The sequence below is a fragment of the Vicugna pacos genome, chromosome 15, assembly GCF_048564905.1.
Source record: "Vicugna pacos chromosome 15, VicPac4, whole genome shotgun sequence".
In the NCBI taxonomy this organism is placed as follows: domain Eukaryota; kingdom Metazoa; phylum Chordata; class Mammalia; order Artiodactyla; family Camelidae; genus Vicugna; species Vicugna pacos.
Genome location: NC_133001.1, coordinates 2,408,501 through 2,414,763, shown reverse-complemented (window position 1 = coordinate 2,414,763; position 6,263 = coordinate 2,408,501). Strand labels below are relative to the sequence as shown.

At 51.5% G+C, this 6,263-nt stretch overlaps 1 long non-coding RNA gene across 1 annotated transcript; it reads left to right on the top strand.

Moving 5' to 3' along the window:
- The first annotated feature begins 1,278 nt into the window (after positions 1-1,278).
- On the top strand, positions 1,279-4,516 carry LOC140685836 (uncharacterized). Its single transcript, XR_012059272.1, has 3 exons — positions 1,279-1,347; positions 3,144-3,261; positions 4,396-4,516. It is a non-coding gene; the product is annotated as an uncharacterized lncRNA (long non-coding RNA).
- Positions 4,517-6,263: the final 1,747 nt, after the last annotated feature.

Below are 6,263 nucleotides of genomic sequence, written 5' to 3'. Positions count from 1 at the left end.
GCCTTTGGGCGTCCCACACTCACATCCCATTTGGGAATCTTGCAGTGTAAGTGATCCTTTGGCAAAATTTCAGTCCTTCCCCCCAAGTAAAACAGAAGCAGAACAGTTGTAAAAATTATTTATTAGCAATCCTTTCGCGTTTGGACCACAGCGCTTTTAGGTACCTGTGTTCCCATCATTCGTGCACGTCAACGCTTCCATGGCAACACTCCCCGTTTCCCCTCTGCAGCTGTGTTACACTGACTGCTTACAACAACAGAGTGGTCATCTAGTTCACTTATAAGAATTTGCTAAACTCTTTATGCGTACACTCATTTAAGGTGTTGTCTAGCCCTTTCTTAGTCAACTTCATGTTAAAACATTATTATGCTTACAGAATATTGTTGCTTTTTCCCTTCTTTTTTCTTTCTCACCCACAATCTGTCAAGCAATCCGACTGAGAGCATCTGACTGAAAAGGTTTGAGATACACCAATTTCAACAAACGGGAGAATACCCTGAAAGTTCTACCAGATCACAAACACACATTAGCCAATATTGCAGTAGGACCCTGTTTGAACATGTGCATTACTGGGCTCAGGGTTTTTAGATGCCTGGAGAGATGGGACCAAGTGAAGGAAACCAAGGGCCGCTCCTAGGCAGTTTGGGTAATTCCCTTGCTGCAAAGCATGATTTACTAGCGAGTAGGAAGACTTCTCGAACTGCAAATTTTCCTGTCATTGACCCATCGCTAATGAATGAGATCCTACCGTGATAGAATTGTTTTGGTTCTTACGTGCAGATGCTGCTGGGAATGATAGCAATTTACAACAACGATCTTCTTCCCCACGTAGAGCGACCTAGTTTATTAGTGCCCTTCCAACTAACAGCTACCTGAGAGGAAATAAATCAGGACACCAAAAAAGGCGCGTGGGCGCGCCCGCGCATGCGCACACAGGCCAAGGGAGGCGATGTAAGGGGCTCAAGGGGTGTGGGAGGGTGACGGCATGCAGAGGACGGGCTCAGGGAGCGGCAGGGTAAGGGGGTGCACAGAAGGGTAGGGGCACTAGGAGGAAGCCTAGGGGAGGCGAATTGGGACATACAGTCTTCAGTACCAAGCATGATCCCAAGTGGGGACGGAGTAGAAGATATAACCACTGAGGAGACAGGGGTGGCAGCTTGTGGGCTCTGGGTTCCAGCGGGTGGGGGAGGGGGAGAGAGCGATCATGGGAGTGAGAGGAGAATGATGGCATAATCCATTGTCTCCTGTTTCATGCAAACACCCTCCTAGGTGAGATGGGCATGAGCACCTGATGGATGGTTGTCCCCAGTTAGCCCTGAGCCACGCCTCACCCGTCCTCTTGCCATGGTCAGTCTCCAAAAACTGGTTGCCCAATCACGTGTGCATGAGTCAGGGCCCTGCCAGGCTGAGTAGGGCGTGGGTGTGGGCAGGAGCCGGGAGGCTTGCACAACCCTGAACGGCTGAGGTCACCGGAAAAAGCCCAGCTGCGGGAGACACCCCAGAGGGACCCCTCAAAAGACTTGGGGGGGGGCACTGACAGTAAGATTTCTGGCTTCCCATCTGGGCTGGCCATCTTATGTGCCCTGCCGTTTCCCAGACCAGAATATTAACAGGGATGTTAAGTCCTACTTCTGTCTACCCCAGTGGGTAAGGGGCAAGCCTAGGAGGTGTTGGAGCCAATACCCCTGACTTCCCCAAGCCTGGCTTTCTGTGCCAGTGACTGGCGCTGGGCAATCCTGGGCTGGAGACTGGAGTCATCACAGCTCAGAGGGGCTTCCTGGAGCCTATGGCAGGGTGGAATGGGGCACCCTTCTGAGGACCACTGGCCTCGAGAGCCTCAGCCAGCTTGGATCCGACGGGAGGAAGATAAGGGATGTTGAGTCTCCAGTCCAGTTCAGATCAACGTTGAGGGTTTAAGAGCCAGCCTAAGCTTGTAGCAAATTTGGGTACAGCCACTTTGGTTCCCCAAAACCATCTGCCGAGCAAAGGCAGGGAGCCAAGCTGATAGGAATAAAAGCATATGTATACTACTGGAGATGGTGCAGAAAGCAGCAAGTTACACATAGAGGAATCTATCACTTCTCCTGTCTAGAACTTGTCACATCTGAGCTAAAGTCTACAAAGAAACTGTAGTGCAGTGATTCCAAGAGTTCATGCCTCTGGGTGGGGTGGGGCGGGGGAATCTGTGATTCTCAACAGTGGGGGAAATTTAAAATTCCTTCCAACCACCATCACACCTACTTGCAGAAATTCTGAATCATCTTCCAGGTAAGAAGCCTACAGTATTGTCCACTGAAAAGGTTCAGTAACTATTTACTGAGCACCTCCATGTGTTGATTCCTCAGGGCACTGGGCAGACACAGGTGAAGCACCGCTGTGCCATTGGATCATCATGCTGGACTTGTCTGTGTGTGACAGTTTATTTACTCACAAGACAGTCCAGCAGGGAGGGTCTGACCCAGCCCAACCTCACCATTTGGGGTGGGATGGATAATACGGGAAGTGATCCTCTGGCCCAACCAGATCCCCCATGCTCAGCCAGGCAGGTGAGGCTGGGTGTCACTGTCATGGGCAGTCACCCCTCTGGTGGCAGCAGATAGTAAATAGCGTGGGACAAAGCAGAGGTCAGCTTCACGAGTGGGCAGAGTGCAGGCACTATCAACAGGGCCACATTTGGAAGTCTGGTTGGGCAGGTTATCCACAGCCGGACATCTGCAGCTGAGCTCTGGGGTGTAGGAGAATTCCCCAGTCGGAGCTGGGAGCTGGCAGCTACAGGCAGGGAGACAGGTGTCCTAGGAGGTTACCTGAGAAGGAACCCAGGAACAGAGCCCAAGGGGAGGCCAGTGGGGTTCTGGCCTTGGATCTTGAGAGATGGCCTGAATTACCTTGTCGGGGATCAAATGAAGGAGGGCAGGAGTTGGGTAGTCCTCAGGCAACATGGACGGGGTAGAGGACTGTGAGCCTGCCAGGGAGGGGAGCCTTGGGCCTGGAGGAGGAGGAAAATTGGGAGCGGGAGGTAGGGGTTGAGTTCCTGGCTAGCAAGGAAGTCTGTCATCTGTGTCTTGAGGGTACACAACCCATCCAGGGCTCCCTCTAGCCCACATGGGGCCCTGATATGACCTGAAAGTCACCACCCCCCACAGCAGACCCGTTGGGTAGACACACCAGAGGCACTCAGATGGCACCTTTGTATAGAGAGAGAGACTCGGCTCGCTCCTGCAGGTACAGCCCACACCAGGACACACAACTTGTGAACAGAACGTGAGTTGGATCTCAGTCCGCGTTGGCGGGCCTCGTACTCAGGATGCCCTGGGACCTGCTCGGCAGAGGGTGGTGAACCCTCTGGTTCCCCCTGAAGCTGGGCAAGCCTGGACCTCCCAGCAAGGAGCGTGACTGTGGGTGGGCTTCACTCCACGGTGGGAGGAGGGAGTGTGGATATAAACCAGCCTTTGTGCCTCTGAAAACCGGCCCCACCCCTCAGCTACCACCCTCTGCAGTGTAGCCTCTAATGGATTCCTTGTTCACACCACGTCAAGAATCAGTGCTGGTGACACCCCATCCCCATCTAGTGGCCACAGAGTCACAGCTGGAGAGAGACTGACACGGTGGGCAGCCTCAGCCACAGCCTTATGGCGTGAAGCCTGACCTGCAGGTTATGGTCCTTACTAGTAGCAACTAACATTTATAGAGCACGTTGCAATTTACCAAGTGCTTTCTCACACATGATCTCATCTGCTCCCCGTGAGGCGGGGATGACTGGCAGGCCTCTCACAAATGAGAAGACAGCCGCGGAGAGGTCTGACCGAGGTGGCCGGGGAGGGGGGCTGCCGCAGGGTGGGCGGGAGGAAGCTCGCTGGCATCTGACTGCCTGGGTTCCCGCCCTAGTCCTGCGATTTCCTGGCTTCACCTTTTCTGTGCCTCAGTTTCTCCATGCATGAGATGGGGATGTTAGTGGCTAACTCATGCGTGAGATGGTCGTGGCAGTTATAATACTAGAGCAGTGCCTGGCATGGAACAGCTGACCCCAGCATAGAGGGCCTGCTTTCATAGCCAATTCTGGAAATAAGATGCACCAGTGTGTACCATTTGTGGTACAGTTAAGATTGGGTCAGATTGCAGTCATATTTGCAAAATTTACTTGTTTGTAAGTTTGTTGCCCATGACTTAGTTCCCATGCAGATGGACGCAGTGGACTGAGGACTTAGGTAAGGTGGCCACAAATGCAAGTGACAGGGATGAGGGGAGCAGGTGGAGTGTCCTGGGCTGGACTGGACAGTGCGGCCCCCTGTGAAGGCCAAGTGGGAATTCAGGGTTAAAGCCCCTTCCCAGTTTTCAACAGATCTTCCCATTTTTTCAACAGAAGCCCCAAACACTGACTTTAATTTTCTATTTTAGCAACGATTTTGAATTTCTTTAAAACACTGTGTGGACTAGAACCAGACCAGCTACAGGCCGGTGTGGGCTCTCCAGGCTGTCCTCTGGGACTGTGACACCACCCCCCCACTGCCCAGAGCCTTCTGTGCCTGCCGACCACACCCCTCTTCCCCAGGCCTGTCTTTGCCAGGCTCCCTGATGGACACCACCCTGCTTGGTTTGCTCCTTGAGGCCAAAATGTCTGCCATGAAAGCGATGGGTGTTCTGCCTGGAAGATGCTATAAAAATTTCATTGCTCACTTACCATGTAATATGAAGAAAACTGTGCTGTGTAAAAAAAGATAAAAGCTGAGATGCACTTCTGGATGCAATCGAGCAGTGGCAAGTGTTGAAGCTGCACACACATGTAAGATATGATGTGTTCATGGTAATTTTTAAATAATGCTCATCTCAGGAGAGATTCGACACCACATGAAAACCCCTCATTCAAGAGAGGAGCCTCAAAGTCATCTGTCCCAACTTCTCACATAAGATGGGGAAACCAGTGGGGAGGGTATAAGTCAATGGTAGGGCGTGTGCTTAGCGTGTACGAGGTCCTGGGTTCAAACTCCAGTACCTCCATTTAAAAAAAAATTAAAATACAGAAATAAACATAATTACCCCCCCCCCAAAAAACCAAACAAACAAAAGATGGAGAAACCTGCCCAAGAGCTAGTGCCCAACCTTTCATCAACATGCAGCTGCCCTCCTGCTTCCCAAACCCACTTTTCCAGTTGTACTGTGTAGTCCCTGCTTTCTGGGGCCTGTGATCTCCCTCCTCAGGGCATATCCCCGCACATGTCACCCCAAGGATGTTCACTGGGAGCCCTTCTGCACCCGTAGGGTAGCCCTGGCGCCTCTGGAAGGTAGCAATCCAGTAGCTGACTTTGTAGGATGTCGTCTGTGTTTATTGTATGTTCCTCTACTTTCCAGAAAGTGTGGAAGAAACGACCTGGGCTCAGGTTGAGGCAGACGGCATATAAACAGCACTTAGGAGCCAAGTGATTTTGTGTGAGGCATTTGGCCCTGAGTCTCTTATTCCTTTTCTCTGAATTTGGATGGATACCAGCTACCACTGAGTGTTGGTTATAATTATGATCAGATTTCCCCCCAGGAGAACACAAGGTCCCTGAGAGTTACACACACAGTGACACACCTGAACATGCGCAAGTGTGCACGCACTGCCCAGTGCCCAGAGCCAGAGGGCTGCTGAGGAGGTGGCCCTTGGGAACCCACCGTGGCAGCAGAGCCAGACGTTAGGTCATCCAGGCTTTTTCTGGCACTTGGGTCCAGCAAATGCTTTGCTTGGCTGGGGCTGGAGGCCCCTGTTCCTGGCTGACCACTGGCATTGGGATGCCTTCTCCTTGACTTCAGAATCCTTTCAGCGATCCCAGTGCACACTGAGACCAGACTGTTTCAGCAGCAAATTACAGAGACAATGATCTCAGCAAGATTGAGGCAACAGAATCAGAACTGAGCGGCATCCATACTCACATTTGCGCAGATAAAGTTACACACGCTGGTTGTGCTTGAATTTGAAGAGCCTGTCCTTCAGGGTAGGAAGAATTTTCCAGAGAGGAACAGCGGGTACCAATGAAGAGCAAGATTTGAAAGACTATAAGGGCAGGGATAGAATAGCCCATGACCCAGGCAAGAGGAATCAGGGGTTTATTCTAAACTCCATCACTGGGATCCTAATTAACTTAAAAAAATAGTTTAGTCTTCTTGGCCATTGTCCTCTCCATTTATAAAGGGGGTACTATTACAGAAACCTGAATCTCATCGAGAGACCAAGCGACACTTGCACGGTTGGAGAACTCAGGTTTATTATGCCAATGGGCCAAGAGGAG